Genomic DNA, 20,624 nt, shown 5'->3' with positions numbered 1-20,624 from the left:
TTCAGGGTACTGACAGTCAGATTTTTCTCAGAAAACAAGAAATGCTACAACAGATGCCAACTGGAATATAGGAAACGCCAGGTAGCTATTAGGAATTTTTTTTTCACCATGAGGGTGGTCAAAAATTAGATCAAGTGCTCAGGGAGGCTGGAGAATGGCTGTCCTTGGAGGTATCCAGAATGGGGCTGAATAGGGCTGCAAGCAACCTGTTCTGGCTAGACCTGCTCCTGTGGGGGGAGTGGGCTAGCCAGAGAGCCTCAATAACCTGTCATTTTGTGATATTTTTGCTTTTGATGATGGATTACATTTTGCTCTGATCAGCTTTTAAGCCTGAGTAATTAAGCAGTTCTATACGTTGCCTTTTCCTGAAAGGGTTTTTAAAAGACTCAAAAAAAATAAAAAGAAGGTTACGATTCTCTGCACAATAAAATTGGCGCAGGGAAAATCACGAGCAATAGTTTACAACATATAATGTGGAATTACTGTTTTTTAAAGTCTAGTTAGGAGTTGCAGCTGATAAAAGGATAGCTAATGGTCTGTTTTTCAAGAAATGTGGTGGTGTCCTGTGTTAACCAGGTGAAGACTTCTTTCCTAAAGTACTGTTTTCCCTCTGAAAATCTGTTTTTCCTTCCAGTGGAAAAGCTGGCCTATGGAATTTTATTTCAGATGTCTGCTGAAATAGTACTTTCAATATACTTCACATTCCTTAAGTGTTGTTCATGCCTGTAGCCCCTGGAAACCACGGGGAATTTCATTGCTATATGGCCTAAGAATATTGGTTTAAACACTTTGTAAGTGTAGATTCTTGCCCTTTATATTTTCACTGTGAGTAGCAGTTAAAACTAAAATCCTGGTAGGCTTTCTAAACATGTAAGACTGTTTCTTGTTGCATGTGTACCTCTGAATGAGATTCACTAGTATGGAATCTGGACTGTAAGTGTATTGAATAATGCCCTGTTGATCTTAACTACTTACCAGAAGGCTGCACTGAATTTCATAGACCAGTACATTTTACCCCCCTCCTTTCTTCATTGAGGAATGACAGCATGACTGTCAAAGCAAAATCTGCAGCTTACTGTAGATAGACTATCTAACTCATAGAATTGTAGAATTGCTGAGGTTGGAAAAGACCAAGATCGTAAAGTCCAACTGCAACCTAACCATACTACCCCAACTCTAACAACCTACAGCTAAATCATGTCCTGAGCACTAAATCATGTCCCTGCTCATTCAGAGCAGACAAGGCTAACAGGGGCTTGAATCCTCTGTTGTAGAGCATACTTTACACTCTTTACATCTTGGTGTTTTTTGACTTGGGTTTTGTTTTTGTAGAGGTTTAGATATGGTTCTGTTTTTTCATTTCTCACTCCAACTCTGCTAGAATCTCCATTAGAGTCACAGGAAAGCACTGCATTTTTTATTTTTTTCACACATCAGGGGTGTAAGTTGTCTGACATAAGTGTTCATTCAGTTCCAGTTTTCATTGTTGTGCAATTCCATGTAAGGAATAATGTCTGAAGATCTTCTTTTGTAAGATATGCAACTGTAGAAGAGAAAATAGGCAAAGTCATTATAAAATATGACTTAGTCCTCTGATACAAGTCACACAAGTCAATGAGCCATTTACCATGCCTTTGTATATTACATATAAGATTAAATTGTCCCTACAGGCAAAGTACTTGCCTTAATTCTCATAGAAATAAAAATTACTAAATGGTGAGGGAGAGCATAGTGCATTCTTTGACTGTTATCTGGGGCTTTTTGTTAATGAGTTATATGGAGCTTGGTGGGCTGTACATGGATAAGTGGTTGCACTACAAATTGAGTGACGATTTTCTCAGCAGTATCTTGCACAGATTCTTCTTCTTTTTTTTTTTTTTACTTTACTAACAAAACTCTCTGAGATGGAAGCATTCTCTTTGACCAGTGGTTTAAGGGATAAAATCTATCCGCTAGAACTAGATCACTTCAAAGCTCCTTAAAGACCCTCATTCATGAAGTCAGAGATTATGCAGAGTGGAAAAATAGTATATCAAATAATATCATTGGATGATACAATACGAGTTGGAAGGGACCCACAAGGATCATTGAGTCCAATCCCTGTCTCCATACAAAAACACCTGAACTCTGTCTGAGAGCGCTATCTGAATATTCCTTGAGCTATGAAAGGGAATATAGAAAACAGCACAATTTCTCAATTTCTTTTTCTTTGACAACACCTGTCTACTAATAATTACCATACTAAACAAAGCTGAACTTGTTCTATCTATACATAAGAATTTAGGGGCTGCCGTGATTGTCCAGAAGTAAAGCAGCAATGATACGGTACAGTGAGGTTGTGCTTATCCAGCTATAAATGATGTTAAAAAAAAAAAAAAGTAAAAAACACCTGACAATATAAAAATCACTGAAATGTTAAACTTTCAAAATCAAATTTCCTAATTCAGTAATGCCAATGCCAAAAGGCTGCAACAGACTTCAGTCATTCCACACTTTTTATCTTGTGGTTTATGAATGGATGAACGATTGCAAAAAATATTCCCCTTGTCTTCCTTTTGCATACAGTGAAGCAAGCAAAAGATGCTGAAAACAAACTTTGACTGTTTACCTGTTAACTTAGATGTAAAATGAAGCAATCGTGGAGTTGCTGCAAAAGATGGTCTTAGAATTTCTTTTCAAGAAACTTTGGTTCTTTGACTGAAATATAGAAAAACATCTTCTCAATGTTACCTTGTGCAATAGCTTTGTGTCAGAATTAGGAAAGAAGCAGATCTCTTGGAGCCAGTCCAGTTCCTCAGAGAGTATTATTTTTTGCCCAATACAATGAATAGATTACAGAAAAAATATTTTGTGATAGTCTGTTTTCTGCTATACACAGAGGGTCAGAGTTAATTCTGACATTTTTAGTATTTATTACACAGGCAACTTAACTTAATTACCATTGTTTTGACTGCAGCAAAATTATGAGCAACTAAAAGCAGAAATTTGAAACAGAATATTAGTGTTGTGTATAAACTTGTTTGTCACAGCCATACAAGAAAAAATAAATACAAAAGGACTCAATCTAACTGTTCTGTTAGTAAACCATACTTGCTGTCCAACAGATATTCTATAACTTGACTGGATTCAATCTTAGTCCATTTCCTGAGCTAAATCACAATCAGCTAGGAACTGACCAAATGCCAGCCCTTTCCAAAGCTTTCCTTTTCCCCCATCCCTTTGGATGGAGGACCAAAGGTTGTGGTATTTTTTCAGTATTGCTTAGAGAGGTCTCTGTGGATCCTTCCCTTTTCAGAACTGCTCTGTGTGGAAGCAGACTCCTTAGGTCCTCGTTACCCTGGAATAGCTACCATTAATTGAATGTACGGGTTTTCCTTAATTCCATCAGACGCATCATGGTGATATCTACTGAAATTCTGGATTGTCTGGTATAGATCATGTGAATGGAGGTCAGCAAGGCTGCACTCTCAGCTGCATTGCATTCTGAAATATTCTTTGTCGAATTTGACTTTTAATCAAGCAATGATTATAGCTAATTAAATGAAGGCTATTGACTTAGAACCTGATACAACAAGGAAAAATCCAGCCTTACGCTGCTCTTTCAGTATGAGCAATCTCATTGTTAGATCTCCCTAGATGACATATCATCATACAGTATGATGAGGATACTTCACATTTGAGCACCCTTTCAAATAATTTGGATCTGCAGATTTTGATGGTAGTGCAGTCACTACCATAAGCTGCATCGTATTGAAAATATCTGTGCAGTTCAGAGCATGTTACCTTCTTATTATAATCTGTGTAGCATTGTGAACTGATGGCAGGTGATGTGGGTTTTAATCTCACTAAAAGGCTTTTTTTTTTTTTTTTTAATTTTTGTTTTCTCTTTTGGAATTAGATTTCTTCCCTCTGAAGTTGGTGGAAATCTCTGGTGAATTAAAGCAGAACTTAGGCTGGATCTTTAGCATAGAGTTGTTTCTTTTTTTTAATGTATATCTTTAAGATAAAATGGGTAATAATCTTAAGAGACTGCAAGAGACAGCAGAGTGAACATTAGAAAATGGGAACCTTTGAAACTGAAAATTTTACAGATTACTCAAATACATTTGCAATAAATTATGTAGCACGCTGAGAATGTGATTGGGAGGTTTTTGTAGTTCTTTAATGTAGAGAACATAGCCACAATTAATGAAAGTTGAATATAAGGACTCTGCATTCGGTAGAAGTATCATCTGTTTTAGGCTTTTCTGATCAAGTACACTGGAAATAGCTAAGCACAGATTACCTACTTCTTTCAGGTTGTAAATTGTGCCTACTCTTTATTTTCTGCATCAGAGTATTGATTTCCTTCTGAGCTTCAGGCCAGATTGCCTTAGCAAGAGAGCTGCAGATCAGGGCTGTCTCTCTAAGAGAAGCAGCAGTAGTAACTGACGTGTTGTCTTCTGCAGTGCCCCAAATCTGGATGCCCGGTAAGAACTTGAAGTGCAAAAGGGCTCAGGCATGAAAGAAAGCAAGGTGTTAAAGATCTCCTGCATGCTGGTTGACTAGTCCTCTAGCTGTAAAGCAGGTATGGGTAAATGCAAGGTCTGCTGAGATAAGTGAGTGTTTTAAGGTGGTCTTCAAGAAGACCACAGTACTGTCTGTAAAGGCAGACTCTGAAAACAGCAGGTCTCAGCCACGTACGTCTCACTCCTGCAAGAAATCCCTTCACAGCCAATTTCCTCCCAAATAGTGAGGTTCCTGTGTATGAATACAGGCTTGGCCTACCACCTTAGCTCTGATTTCAGTGCTGGAGAGTACTTTGAAGTCTCTGTCATGAGACCAGCAACTTAATTGTCACTTTGCTTGCCAGTGCCTGCAGAGAGGCTACGCTATGTGGGAGCAAAGGTGTGTGTCAGCTGTTCCCATGAATAACCAGAGGATCTCCAAATATCCATGACCTTTGATAAAACACTGTTCAGCTACTAAAAATTCTACAGTCTTCAATTGGAACAAGTAGAATTCTCCTCATGCTCTTAACTTCTAGTCTTCTGCATAAAACACTTGATTTCCCAAATGAGGTTTTTTGTGAAGAGATGGGACACCTTCCCTTTTTCTCCCGTCTGCATTTAATCATTTCATCATCCATTATGTAGTCTATCTGCCCTCTTGTGGTTTCCTTTTTGATCTTTCCACTTTTACTTTGCATTTTTCAGAGACTTCTTGACTATTTTATGTTTCCTGTACTCTAACTGTAGGATGAGCTCACAGATCAAGTTTCACCTCACTGTGTGTTTTCCTACTCTAACTAATTCTGAAATCCGCTTTTAGCATTATATTAGACTGGGCATTAGTGGCAGCCATGGAAAGAAATCCAGTGTAATGGTCAGTTCTCAGAAATTTTCCCACATGTTCTAACAATTGGAACTGGAATTCTTTTCTCCTCATTTTTAAAAATTCCCTGTTTCTAGTGGATTTTGAGGTGTTTTCCATCTGAATGGTCTTGTATGGAGAATAGAAAATAGGTGTTGAGAGGCAGTTGTGAGCAGGGTGAAAGTGTGGAATTAGAGAAAGATGTTATCAGAAATAGAGTATTTGGCTAAGATATAGAATCAATGATTTCTTCGCCTGCTGAGCACTGTATTCCATTCAGTAACATTATTGATATCAATAGGGCTATTTGTTTAAAGAAAAAATTCCTTTTGAGAGGGGAGGAATTGCGTTCATGTTGACAAATCAGGCCCTGTAGGGCAGTAGGCTTTGTGTGCCTGTTTGTATTGTATGTGATTGTATCATGCTAAGCAGGAATGCTCATGGTGCCTGTATTGTGATACAGAAGTGTATTCTTCCTCGTTGTCCTGTGTTCATCAAACAGAGTAATTACTGAATTTCAAGCACTACCATCATTGCAGAAGGATGTGCTTGAGAAGAAAAGTACTTCCCAATGTATTGCTCTCTGGTCTGGCACAAGGGTCACTGAAAAGAAATAAAGGATTTGTCTCCTGTTTGTGGTTTTGACCTTTAAAGATGCTTTTCAGATCTTTTGTCTCAGATTGTGTAGCTGAACATGTGCAAGAGGCAGCTGACAGCAGGAAGTCACAAGGGATGAGTTCTCTCAGTGGTTATCTTCCAAATACTGTTTTGTACAAGCTGCCTTAAAACCACCGATCTCCCCGAGTTGTGTGCTAGTTTGCTGAATGACATACTAAGACTTAACAAATTTGGCATTTATTTTCTTCCTATTTCAGTTTCCAGGGGTGTCTTACTGTGACATGCTTCTAAATCCCACATCCTACAAAAGTAGGTACAAAAGTGCAGTGTTGTGAACCTTTCCCATCCTTTGTGGCTGCTATGTGATTCACGAGGAAGCAAAGTGACCCTGTATTTCACTTGATGAGAATTGCTAATTGATGAGAGGGTGTTGGCCAGAGGTTCCCATAACAGTGCTCGTGAAGTGAGAGAAATAAGCATGGATTGTTGCTGCATTTTGATACTCCTTGGAAGTAAGAACTGAATATCATGTATAAAAGTACTTTATAGGCATTTATAAGCTCAGGTGAGCTTTGAAAATTGAGGAAGCTGAAAGGTGCTTCCAGTAAGCGAAAGGGTGTACCTATACAGAGAGCTGCAGATAAACAAAGGATGCTCATCCCAAACTCTGTTTGGTGGCTGCAAGCCAGCTGGGAGCAAGGGCAGATACAGCAATTGGAGCATAGTCCTTGGAGCTGGCTAACATGCCTTCTGCCCTGGGCAGTGCTTGTGCCAGTGGGTATTTGTTTCCTTTCATAAATTCCTCAGTTTCATTTGCCATCTCACAGCCACTGAAAGATAAATTTTCACCATTTGCTACTGTACTGCACATCCAAAGCCTTTCCATCCCCTTAGGACTTGTAGTAATTGTAGTTAAAATGTAAGTCAGGCTTATTTAAGGCTGTGACAGAGAGCAGAATTGCAAGAGCTCTTCCCTACTGACCCCTAGCACAATGAATGTTGGTGTGGCTCACTAAACACACCTCAGAATATTTGATGATGGCAGGGTAGTATCCCTTCTTCATTGGTGTAGGAGGTTTGCTTATTATAGAGTTTCCCACTTGCCAGATTATTTGTATGTTGAATTCTGACTTCACACAGAACAACTGAAATCAGAGGCATAACAAAGGAAAGGTTGGCTTGTATTTGTATTTATCCCTTGCTCCATTAGAAAAGTCAAGTTCTTTTCAGCATGACAGATTCCTTAAGAACTGATGTTTAGCCTTCTAGGGGCAAACATACACTTCAAAGTCAGATTAACTTTAGTAAATTGTGTCTGCTACCTGCAATTGTTTATTGTTCATGATGAAGTTGAGCTCCAGAAAGAGAGCACGTAATTGTTACTCTTGCCTTTCTTCCCCAAAGCAAAAATCAACTTATGGCATCATAGTAAAACACTCTTCCAAATGAAGTTTCTTTGGCTTGATCTATGAAGTGCAACCAGTTTTGTCTGTGGACAGATGCTCCAGTTTTGTAGGTATAGCAAAAGAAGCATTATCTGTGGAACGAGCAAACAAAACTGATCTTGTTTTGGGCCTTGTTTGAGAGGTTCTGGACTTGGGCTGTTGGCTGAGTTAAAACTTTTGCTGGCAGTAAGTCATTTCTGCACCCTTCTGCTGGAGGCTGTACTGCTGTTGGTTTATGTCTGTCGGATCAGGCTGAGTTCTCACTGCAGCCTTCTGGTACCTAAAGGGAGCCTACAAACAGGAGGGGAGTCAACTCTTTACAAGGGTAGATAATGGAAGGACAAGGGTTTAAATTGAGGGAGGGAAGATTAAGGTTGGATGTCAGAGAGAAGTTCTTTGCTATGAGAGTGGTGAGCTGTTGGAACAGGCTGCCCTGTAAGCAGGAGGAAATTTAGAATTACTTCTGTAATCAGGAGTAAATTAGAATTCCTGGCTCAGGGGTTTTTATTTTTATATACAAGATACCTAAGTTTAAAAAAAAAAAAGTAGGGAAATTTATTTTTCTCAATTGTTCTTGTTGCAATATATGAAAAAGAAAAGGCTTTTCTTCAATTTATGCTACATCTTTGGTTATCAGCTGCAGTATTTCTGGTTTAAGCAGGTGTAATATTCATCCTGCTGTTTATTGTACTTGTAAATGATGTAACAAATATTATGACATCATAATTTGATAATTTAAGATTGATTGAAGTTACATTCTTGCTGTTTACATGACTGCTCATACAAGTGATCCATGATTCTTGCATACAGAAATGGTTGTGTTTAGTAAGCTATGTGACATAACAAGTGTCAGAACTCAGTGCTGGCTTTTTTCAGATGATCATAGGTATCAGAATCATCAGATTATTACCGAATTTATAGGATTTTGCAATTGAAGAAGCCTTGCTCTTTTAAGACATAAGCATGGAAACAAGAAGCTCTGTTTGAGAAGTCAGACTGAAGTACACCTGGAGTTTAGCTGACATTGAGATAGGAAATCCAAAACCAGCCTCACCTCTAACAGCTGTGACAACTCATAAGTATCCCCAAAACAATCAGGGCCCATCTCATTTATACTATGGGTATCAGAGCAAAATTAGTATTTTTATAATGGTGAAGTTAAAACTGGAGAACTGTGTGTCAGTTTTCATCACCTTGCACTGTTAAGAGTTATAAAGACTGCATCATCTGTTAGCCTGCATCTTTGGCACAAACGTGAAAATGTACACCGAAAGACCTGTAAACTTAGCTGCCATCTAGACTATGTTCTTTAAACTCACTTTATACTAACCGAATGTTGAAAAGTGCCATTATTTTTAGGAGGGCATGGGCTATAAAGTGCTCATAATTGAGTGTAATTTGATGTTTGCTGTAATTATTTATTTACTTACTGAGATTTAAATACATCTTGAAGATGATCCAAAGAGACATAGCTTGAAATAAAGTCTATTCTCTTTTGGGAGTTTTGTGTTGGTTCTAACAGAAGTACTAGTAGTTAAGAGGAGCTGGGCAGCATAGTGGAGCATTCTACTTGTGGACTGAATTCAGCTTGCACTGAGACAGATGCAAATGTCTCTGCCTTTGTGACCTTTAAAAATAGAAGCCTTTTCCATTTCTTTGAGACACTTTCTAACTCCTAGTATTTCTCAGAAGCTCATTCTTTCACATCACTTCCCACTAACCTTTCTGTTCTAAGTTGCTATTATCTCCTCAATCTGATACTGAGGGACAAAGTGGGACCTTCTGGACTTCTCATTCTAATGGGCTGATCAAATTATTAGGATCATTAATATTTTCAGTGCACTTATGCAACGTTTATCCAGATGATCCTGGAGCAGCTCCAAAAGATTGACAAGGAAACAAACTATTTAGTCTGTTTTTGGTAAGCTTCAGAACAATGGTATATTTAAACAACTTATTTTCACTGAGATCATTTCTAAAGCTCACTGTTTGGAAGTGCAAAATATGTAACATCATAATCAGTGGATCTGCATTACTCTGGTATCTGTTTTTTATGGCCCATGTAGTATTTTGTGGTTTGGTTTTTTTTTTCCTTTCTATTGAGAGACTTGAGACATTGGCAGTGGGAATTTTTCCAAGTGTGTTAAAAACATGAGTAATGCTATCAAAAGGTGCTATTACACCTCCTTATCCAATTGAGGAATAACATCTCTGGAGCTCTGACATTGCTGTTTCATCGTTGATGTTTTGTTCTTCCAAATGATCAGAATATTAAAAGGATGTTTACCCCAAATCCAAATGTGGGAAACATCCCCTTACACTGTGGCCTCACAGGCTGGGCTGGGTGCAGCCCCTGGGGTGCTGGTAGTAGAAAAGCTTAACGTGAGCTGGCAGTGTGCTCTTGTGGCCTGGAAGGCCAAATGCATCCTGGACCGCATTAGAAGCGGGGTTGCCAGCAGGGCTGGGAGTGGATTGTTCCTCTCTGCCATTGTGAGGCTCCATTTGCAGTACTGCGTACAGGTCTGGAGCTGCTGGCACGAGGAAGATGTGAGCTGCTTATGAGTGTCCTTATCTTTGCGCTCACCTTATTTACAGCCAGATGCAGCGCTTGCAGCTTTGTATTAAGTTGAGTAAATCCGTAAGACCCCGTGAAAAGTCTAAAGCCACTGAACAAGCAAGAGCAAACTAAGGAGTAGCAGAGGGCCAAGATCTTGTTAATACTGATGTAAGCAGATCTCTTCAGGGGGAAAAATCCTGAAAAGAAACAATGGCAGCTAATTGTCTCAGCACAGGAATCAAACCCTGAATGTACTTTATGAAAACTCCACCCTTTCATCATGTTGTGAGGTTGGGTCATGACTAAAGTAGACTGGGAAGGGAGAGTATTCCTTGTGCTATCCTAAAATGAACCATCGGAAAGCCTTGCCTTCAGAGTGAGGAGGAGGAAGAAACCTCTGCCTTGTGAAAAGCAACAAGAACAGTTTGTATTTTGCTTTTGTAGTAGATTTGGTCATGTTGTGAGTGCAGCAAAACAAATCTGATATGACCCCACTCGAGTCTTCAGTCTTCAGAACACCAGCTGAGGACTTTCTCCAGCTGCTACATTTGCACAGAGCAGCAGTATAAATGAAAGCTTTAGTGCCGCCAGTCATCAAACCCTCTGAAGGAGCTTCTGTCCTCTCTGAATTACTGGGAGCACAAACATTGGTCACTATTGAGTATTACATTTTTAATGTTTACAACTGTAAATGCCACAACTTTGAACAGCTAAGGACAAGTGGAATAATAAAAACCAAAACAGCTACACCAAAGATGTTTTTTATAAACATGCATGTTTTCTTTATCTGCTGTTCTGCCGTTAGAGGAGGCTGATCCACCTCTTTCAATCTTAGACTGACTTCAGATTATTTTCTGTGTTGTCTCCCTTGGCCAGTCTTTGCTCAGTAATAAATTCAGTCAGCAAAATGTCATCTCAGAACCAGATTTGGAGCTGAGTAAGAAGGGGCAAACTGGAAGCATTCCTGAGAGAAAGGATAAAGAAGCTGCGTTCTAACTCAACAGTTTCCTCTTGCATCCACCTTAACACCATTATCTCCCTCCCCGTGTCTTCTCCTGTGCTCAGTGATCCCTGAGTAGCCAAATCACTTTGGTTTGGAATGGGTGGATATTCTTGTGTGGACACATCTCATTTTCCTTGAGAAATATGTTAATGTCTCAGTGCTATTTAATTCATTATTCTGTTTTCCAGAGTCAGCACACGTATAAATCAGTGTGGTCAAAGAATAGACATAACAATAGAGTGTTGGATACCTCTTTCATCAGCTCTGCCACCGCAGTAAGTATAACTGAACTTCCAGTGTTACTCAAATGCTGCATTTACACAGGCCATTTCATTATAGAAAGGGACAGATGTTGACATATGCACAGAGGAGAGAGGATCAAGTCTGGATGAAGATCTTGCTTTGCAAATCATTCAAATAGGAGGCAAGGTGGAACTATACTACCATTGAGGCCAGGCAGGTTTCAAATCACTGCAGATGCATATATAACACAGATGGTTCCCAATTTCCTGCTCTTTCTGTACCCCTAAGCATTACAAGCTGATGTTCTAGGCATGAGAGAATTGTTGGCCACCATTTGGAAACCACAGAAGGAAATTCTACCTGAAAAATATTTCGTTTTGCTGTATTTATCTTTTACCCTCCTACATCAGAGACAATTGAATATCTATACTACCTTATCACATGAGATGCCACAAAAAGTTGAAAGAGTATGCATAGCTCGTGGCTGAATGCAGATGTGATCAGTGTGTTTTCTTGAAGTTACTTCTTGTTAAAGCACTTCATGTCTAACAATGTATTTCTAAAACAAAGCAGGCATTTTAGTGCATCTTAACAGCATTGCAAAATTTATGCAGAGATCTTGGTCATATATGTTCGCTACTGTGCATTTGAGTCAGACTAAGCAGTATGCCCAGGAGATAATGGCCCTCAAAACTGAGCATATAAATCCTTAGTGGTCTGCTCAGTACTTGTCACACCTTTGCCAGGAATTGATGTTTCTTTAATAAAGTGAGTCCATGAACTGGTCTTGAGTATCAAATATAGTAATGGTTTTAAATCTCCTGAGTCTGCCATCTGAATTAGTCCAGTTAGTAATTACATTTCCCATTCCCCTTTAAAAATGTCGAAAAGAAGGTTTCTGCTACAGTTAGCGGGATCTCCTGTAATTGCTAGTCTTGTGCCCATGGAAAGATGGATAGAGGACACAAGGCAGACCTGGGGTCTCCAGGCCCATGTGCTGTCCTCTTGGCCATGTGCAGCACCATGCAGAAACATCAACAATATCTGTGTGTGTTGGCAGAGGTATGTCCTAAACTGAACACGCAGTGGTGTTCCTGAAAAAACACCAAGTGCTTGCCTTTGAATTTGGCTAGGAGTAATGAACTGGAAAGCATAGGCAAGGCTGTTGGAACTTCTTGGTCTCTGTGGTGAAAGCACATCCCACTGCCTTATGGGACTGACTGGGTGCTTGTCCTCCTCTCGATTTTATGTGGGATTTTGACAAAGGGAATTGAAAAAGTAAAGCTTTGTTAGTGGCATACTTCAGTGGGATAAATATGAGAAGAAAATTAACTACAGTTTAAAGAACTGTCAGCATCTTTAAAGAGCTTGTCTAGGATGTTTTAAGAAAAATCTAATGGTTTAAGAAGTCTTATAGGAATAATTTAAAAATGAATGTTTAGCTTGAGGAAGAGTAGTGAAAGAAAAAGGGAGAATTTAAATTTGCTAAAACTGAAATATAGGAAGTCTTGAAAAAGTAAATGTTCATTCTTTATCAAAATTTAATCTTAATTTTAATCCTTTGGCCATCAGTTTAAAGTACCACGTGGTCTTCTGAATGTAAAACTGCCTCCTGCTGCAGAGGTCTTCAGAATCGTAATGTGCAGTCCATCTATATTCGTGTGCCACAAGCTGTCAAAATACTGATGAGGGATACTGACCCTGAGATCCCTGATTGGAAAAAAATGTTACCACTGAATGGCTGTGCTATAAATAGTTAAAGCTGACTATATTTCTGCAGGGAGGCTCTTGCTGGCTCTCTGAGAGCTGCCTTTGAACAACGTTTCACACGAGGCGCTCTTCTGCTCCCGTGCCAAGAAGCAAGGAGCCTGGGGGCCTCTGAGGGCCACCAGAAGAAGTTGCCACCGGGTGTAGTGGAAAATGTCTTGGTTGCTATTACTGGAGAGAATTTATTACCCAATAATAAACAGCTGTTCACAGCTATTCCAAAGAAAGTTGCCTATAGTGTTGTCAGAAAGTCACTACTATTGTTTTCCCAGGTGTTTTACAAAGTTAAGGGTTTAATAAACAAGCTGCCATGAGATTTAGTTTCTTTTAAGGGAAACTCATTTGTTACAGGCATGCTTTTTAATGGTGTGCATTAAATTAAAAAAAATCTAGAAATAACACCAAACTATTAAGTGTATGACTGCCAAAGCCCAGAACAATTGCTGTCAACTTAAGTTAATTTCTGTTGTACTTCCCCTCCTCCCATTTCAACGCTACATAAATCCAGAGTGGGATCTAACATGGGATGAGGCATGCATAGTTCTTACGTGCTCTAAACTTGTGTTATTTGCCTTTCTGGGAGTAAAGTTGTTTCTGTCTTGAGTGTTGAGGAAAAGAGTTCCTCCTGCTGCTGAGTTCATGCCCTTTATATATCCCATGCAACACAGTTAGAATTTTACACAGATAGGAATGGGGGACCCTAGAGACTTTGGGTAGATGTGTGAGACACCGGATCAGGACTCAAATAACCTTGTTAAGATCTGAGCTTTATTGCAGTCTTTATTTGCTACGCTGGGCAAGGCACTAAGTGTGCTTCTATCTGGAGGCATAATTGCAGCTTGAGTTTACTTACACGGTTAACTCTAAACTAGCTCAAGCAGTTATAGCTGTTGAGAATGGCAGCATAGACTTCAGTGCACTGGCAAGACCCCTTAGGGTCTGTGGACAGATGGTCAGCAAGTAATATGTAATTTAAGTACACCACAAACCATGCAACTGAGTTTAAAGTTCTGATCTGGTGCAGTTCTAATTAGAAAAGGCAGTGGATTCCACCATTTGTTGCTGCAGTTCCCAATTGTGTTAGGGAAACAAATATTATTCTTGCCCAAGCTTTTGTCTGTCTTGTCTACTTAAATGGTGACCTCTTCATGACAGCAAATCTCTACTATTTTTTATATTTATAGAGCAAATAAGGCTTGCATTTTCATTGTGATTTGGAACACTTACTGAAGTTATGGAGTCATCTCTTGTCTGTATCTGAGAGTATATTGTTTCATGAGTCTGTTGCATGAAGCTTTCAATAGGATAAATAACTGAACACCCTTCTGCATGGAAATGCTTTGGACCTTGCAAGGAAAAACCATCCTCACATTTCTCAGGATCACCAGGTAGGAAATTGTGGCTGCCCATTGTTACAACTCTTGCCTAAATGAAACTGAGTTCAACGAACCAGATGAAGTCTGATTTTTTTTTTTTAAGCCTTTGGCTGTAAATGGAAAGCTCTGTGCAATCATAGTCAGTGCCTTTCCAATGTGGAGTGCTGTAACCCAGAAAATCAGTGGTGGAATTCTGTAGCAGTCAAGGTAAATCCTCTTGCAAAACTCTCAGCTTGCAAGTGCAAGGGTAAGCTCTATGTTATGGGGGGATATACTGCTACGCTGCACAGGACTGAAATATGGACATTTTGCAGTACTGCCTCACTTCTGATTCCTGGACCAAATTTGAATTCTGTGGTGTTCATGGTTGCAAACTGCAGATACCCTCTGACAAAACAATATGTCTGGCAGGGTGTTGTACTTGGACCAAACTGAAATTCCAACAAAAGTGATATTTCTTCTGTGCTCTTTGCTGTTCTTTGTATAGCTCTAAAATAGTGCTTTGAACTTTAGGAAATGCATACAGACAATCATTTAATATGGGAAAGACTGCTGCTCTGTTTTTATTTGTTCTAGGAAAACTTGTTGTTGGTATTTTCATAAAACCACCCTCCCCTCCATCAGCTGCCAGTGACCATGGCTTTCTTTTCTAAACCTCTCTACTAAGGTAACGCCTTTCCGGGTAGCTCAGTTAAGGTGACTATCAAATCGTGTATGGAAGGTTCCTTTTGTCTGGGCAGTGCCCTCTTGTCAACAGCGGTGTAACGAGTGACAGAATTTGAAAGGCTGTTCTTGCAGGATTCTAAATATGAATGAAAGTAGTGGTGCCTCTTCAATTTCTTTTCTTTTTAGCTGCAGTTCAATGGAGATTTTAAGGAAAAACAGCAAGGTGATAACCTGACTAAAAGCACTGCAGACTTGGAGCTTGACCATTTCTGCTGGAATTCGGTTTTTTAGGATTACTGGAGGGCGCTTTTGAAGGAAGAGAAATGTTATAGCAGTTATATATACATATGGAGAGAATAGGTAGATACAATTCTTCATGATGCTGTTTTCTTTCCGTTAAACCCTCCTTCAAGAATCCATTCTCTTATCACTCCACACGAATTCCCCCATCTCATCCTTTGACCGCAGAAGCTTACCTTAAATGTATCTTCTAAATATTTGTTGCTATCATCTCATTTTGTATTGCCTTCTCAAGAAGGAAAAAACAGTGCTATCTCTTCCAAGTCCTTATTTTATTAAAAGCCTGAAAATCCATTTTTTACTTTCCTCTACTACTCTCACATTACACAAAACCCTCATTTCTGAGGAGGATTCTTGCAGCTCTCCACCTTCATCTCTTTCCTACTTGGTAGCTTGATTTTCCTACCCAAAGGAAGAAAATGGAAGCATTGGCTGCATTTTACAGTGAAAAAGCAACTTACACAATTAACAGTTTTAATTAGAAGTTGTACATTTAAAATAAAAAAATGTGTGCTGTTCTGAATAGATCCCAGTTGCATACCAGTTCAGGTTATCTTTATATATTGTTAATTCCAACGGAAAAATGAAGTAAAATGTTTCCATTTCAACTATTTATGAGAAGAAGGATTCAAAATCATAAGTGGGATAAATCCTGTGACACAGTTGATAAGCTACTGAACAGCACATTTATGTTGTAACTGTGCCATTGCGAACGGTTCCTATAGCTAGCAATAGAAATCTGTGTGGGCCACAGGTTATGGTAGATGGACAGTGACAAAAGATCTGACTTTACAACTGATCATTTGTGTTGCAAATGACTTGGAACAGTCTCAGATTTGGACAGGCATAGGTCAGACTGAAAGAGCCAGTGTCCACCCATGGCTGCACTTTTTGTTGAAAGGACTGGCGTGCACATAGATTTAATTAAGTGTTTCTGCACTGCAAAGCAATGAAAAACTTGCCAGGTACAACACATATAGGCTTTATGCAAAAGCTCAAGCCCTTGAATAGATTTAGGATTTGTGGGTATCTAAAGTCAGCACAGCTGCTTGCGTCAGCATCAGCCTTGGCTTGCTTGCTGTTGTTGCTCTGTAAATGCAGTATAATGGGTTTTCATTTTACACAGAGATGATGTTTGGTATTTACAGGGGTGTCTTTTTCACAAAAATTATAAGGGATTTATATAACAGCATTTAAACTGCAGAGTAACCAAAGCCATGTCTTGCAGGAAAGACAAAACAATGCATTTTTTATTTTGGGTTATAGAAGAGTGAGATAAAGCTCTGGATTTGTTATCTCCAGAGATGTATAAATTTTTTGTTTGCTTTATGCTATCACTTTGTATTGATTTGTTACTGCTACTGTAACTTGGTTTGCACTGACAGGTTCAGTAACACCATATTATGTCAATTCTTAGACAGCATACTTTAAATGAAATTCTGTAACAAGAGAGCTTACTCTATGGCCAGTCCTTGTAAGTGCGCGTACTTTTCTCCTTTTTTTTTTTTTTTTTTAAATTCTGAATAGTTCAGGGGAAATTTCTCACTGTGTGGTACTGCTACCCAGATGCATGCCCCATCCCTGGAGATGCCCAAGGACAGGTTGGATGGGGCCCTGGGCATCCTGATCTGATGGGTGACAATCCTGCGCACGGTTGGGGGTTTGAACTACGTGGTCTTTGATCTCCCTTCCAATCCAAGCCATTCCATGGTTTTGTGACTCCAGAAATGAGAAAATTACATGGTAATATGTTAGTGCTGCTGGAAACAGGCGTGAGGATTGCTCACTGGGAATGTGAGAACTTTCTTCAGATGGTGTTCATACTCACTCTCTACTTTCTCAACTACTTAATAGGATGTCCTTATTACTCTTAACTGCTCATTAAGTTTCTTATTCTTTTTCAAAGTGGGCAGAATGAATGCTTCTTAGGGCCATCCATCATGTTGAATGTTTTTTCCTCAGAGCTTAAGACTTCTGAATTAAACAAATCTACAGAACCGTTACAAGATGAAGACTTTGGTCTAATGCCTTGACTCTTCTAAAAATATTGAAACAAATTAATTGTAGAATTTAATTTTTGTGGTCATCTCAGTAGCTTTGAATTTTGGTTGTTCATGCTTGCAGGTAGAAGTCTGAAGCCAGACTTGTGTTTATCTATTCTGAAAATCAACATAGAGTACTGAATTTTTTTTTTTTTTTTTTAAATATAAATCTAAAAGTAGAAGGAAATATTCCATGTTCAGGTTTTGTCAAAACATGAAAAACTTCAAAGAAATCTTAAAGAAAACATTATTCTGGAAAAATTGCTGTTTACTGCTGTTATTTATTAATTAAACATCTCTGTTCTTAAGCACAGTGCTGCTATGCAGTTGCTTTTAAAACTAAAGGATGCTGTTACTTTAGAGGAAGCCTTTCTACGAAGCTAGAAAGCAGAAAGAAAGCTTTCGGAAATTTCCTTGTCTCCTCCACAGATTATGACTCAAATCAATGGATTTTACTCTCCAGTGAGAAGACTGAGCATTCACATTGAAGAAGCAGCCTTCTGCTATGCAGCCAGTAATTCACAGGTAAGCAGAATAACGTCATATGTTGTTCCAAGTCATGTCACAGGTCTCCTAGTCTGCCTAATATCTTGTTGACTCAATTTGCAGGGGAAAATCAAGTCTGACTATTGTATTTTAGAGGATTTAAATATTTATGTATACATATATATAGTAAAAAAGACGTTAATAAGGCTGGTAATGATACTACTCTTCATGTTCTCTTATTGTACTTCGTGTTGTGTGCCAGTGGGTGTTTTGAACAAACAAATTGAGATCCATCCAAAAATGAAAAATAAAGGAAAAATCCTCTGTTGTAAAGCACTGCATTACATTGCACATTACTGAATATATATATATGAATATATATATATGAATATATATATATGAATATATATATATGAATATATATATATATGAATATATATATATGAATATATATATATGAATATATATATATATATCACAGTTTGCTCAAATGAGGTAACCCAGGAAAAAATAACACTTACAGTGCAAGGAAATACCACTGTTCTGTAAAAATCTGTAAAAATCATTACTTTAGCTGCAAGATTGCAGATTGTCCGGGAAAATGAAAGAATTGGAATTAAATGCTTATTACTAACATCTACCCTATCATGCACCAACCTTAATGTTTATTCTCCAATGACTTTTTATTCTTCAAGTGTGTGACCAAAGTCACTTATTTACAAGCCCCTGTTGAATTTAAATGATTGGCCTTGTGTATGACAAGCCCACAGCAAACGTGAGATAATATAACTATTGAGAATGGAGAGAGTTGCCTCATCCTATGTTGGCTGGGGATCAGGAGTATCTGTGTATGTTGTTAGCACAGTTCTGCTGATGCGCAGTAACTTCCCAAATCCTCCCAACTTGATTGTTTGCTTGATTTGGCTGCTGATGAATTACTTCTTTTGTGTTTGTTTTTCAGAAGTTTAGGAAGAGAAATGGTACATTTTTAAACTGTGTGTATGTGTGTGTATATATATGCATGTAAATATATGGCATAACTACATAGGTTGCTCCAAAAGCAGTGCCTTCTATTTATTTCCATGGAAAGTACAACAACTACGAAAAGCACAGTAACAGTACTTGACAGAACAAATTCTTAGCCATGAAACAGTATTTTTCAGCATAGTCACCACCATTAGCTATACATTTTCAACAGTGATGAACAAGAACCTGCATGTCCCACTCATAAAACTCTGTACCAGCAGAGATGACCCACTGCTGAAATGCACTACCCACCACCTCACTGTGTTCAAATCCACTTCTTGATCTCCATAAATGTTCAGCAAGTATCAATGAGTGTGAATGGGTGCCACTTTTTCCACGTGGAAACACCTTTTCTTTGACCCACTTGTCAGCTGTCAATTTGCCAGTCTGCCCCTCTGCTGCCATCTGTTGTACTACAACAATATGCAATAGAATATTTGTAGGAAGGATCAACCTTTACTGTCATATCACCAACATCCACCTCTGATGTTGTGAGCCAATGTAACAAAATAGGAGGCATTACTCTGGGAGCAGACCTTGATTATTAACCTTAATCTGTCTTTAAAGTCTCAGTTTATAGTTGTATATACATTTTTCTACGGTAAACAAAAAAAAAGATTTGTGTTCATTATTTTCTTTAAAAAACAACACAACAATATAATAGTCTTCTACTACCTGAACAGAACTGGACAAACAGCTGCTGGAAAGCAGATACAGCAAATATCGAATCCTTCATTTATATTTCTTCCCTAATTCCATCCTGTACCTTTCACAGGAAACAATCCTGCCATAGTGTTTGAAGGGCACCCATGTCCCTTCAGCAGCAGAATTAATACTGCTTCTCTGCATAGTTGCTCTGATAAGGCACCTAATGAAGTAACTCATCAAAAATGCTCTGTACTTTCACCATGGAGCTCAGCCAGAGTTCTATCCTATATAGCTATTAAATATACCTTTTTTTTATGTATGTATGAGGTATTTACAGTTTTGTCGTGACTAAATGTTTGCAGTCTTAACATAACCCACACTCTTCTATGTGGCTGTTCAGATATAAAATTTCAAAGGTTTGCAAGATCTCCTTGTGCTTTATTGGATATAAGCAACGTTCACTTTAGTTAACATCAGTGAAGGTGTGCTGCAGATATATTTCCTCTGCTTCTGGCTTTCGCAATGTTCTTAGTTTCAAGATGTTAAGATTTCCAAAATAAGTTCTTGTTTTTGTGTGTTTTTTCTTTTTAATACAAGGGAGAAGCCTCTTCCTGTTTTTTTTGCTAGAGAGGAATTGTTTCAGCTGGAATGTTCATCACCTTGGTGAGAAAGTAATGAGGAAGAGGTTGCTGTGATTGACTGAAAATGCAAAATAGACAAGACTGTATGAAGAAATAAACCAGTGCTTCATGTAATGGTATCATACAATTACATTGTTCCTTATACCACAGTTACCACAAGCTTCTTGCTTTTAAGATATGTTTTCTTCCTTTTGTAGCTTAGAAAAGGCAAAAAAGAAAACAATTCTTGGGCCTGTTAAAGCATCTGAAGATCTTTTATTATACAGCAGAGAGAGCATTAATCAAGACAGAGGGCTTAGTGCTCTTGATTCTAGAGAGAGTAGGTGCCAGGCCAAATCTCATCGTAATTAAAACCAGTTTGAGAGCTGTTTCCAATTGCAGCAGCTGGTGTTGGACTATGTTCCTCTCCCTGCCCACATCCCCTCCTGGTCACAGAGGAGTGGGGATGTCACCA

The 20,624-nt window shown here is 38.6% G+C and overlaps 1 long non-coding RNA gene across 1 annotated transcript in view; it reads left to right on the top strand.

The window, feature by feature from the left end:
• Window positions 1–20,321, top strand: part of LOC122189738 — a 32,918-nt gene extending 12,597 nt beyond the window's left edge. Inside the window, exons 2-5 of the long non-coding RNA XR_006181951.1 lie at window positions 11,164–11,250; window positions 14,170–14,373; window positions 17,799–17,894; window positions 20,127–20,321. This is a non-coding gene — a long non-coding RNA (uncharacterized LOC122189738). The remainder of the gene's footprint in view (window positions 1–11,163; window positions 11,251–14,169; window positions 14,374–17,798; window positions 17,895–20,126) is intronic.
• The last annotated feature ends 303 nt before the right edge of the window (window positions 20,322–20,624 follow it).

This window comes from Lagopus leucura, unplaced genomic scaffold (assembly GCF_019238085.1).
Source record: "Lagopus leucura isolate 7727_CA_CO unplaced genomic scaffold, USGS_WTPT01 Super-Scaffold_100157, whole genome shotgun sequence".
Lineage (NCBI taxonomy): Eukaryota > Metazoa > Chordata > Aves > Galliformes > Phasianidae > Lagopus > Lagopus leucura.
The sequence above is the reverse complement of the archived record's forward strand: the minus strand, read 5'-3'. Positions and strand labels throughout refer to the sequence as shown.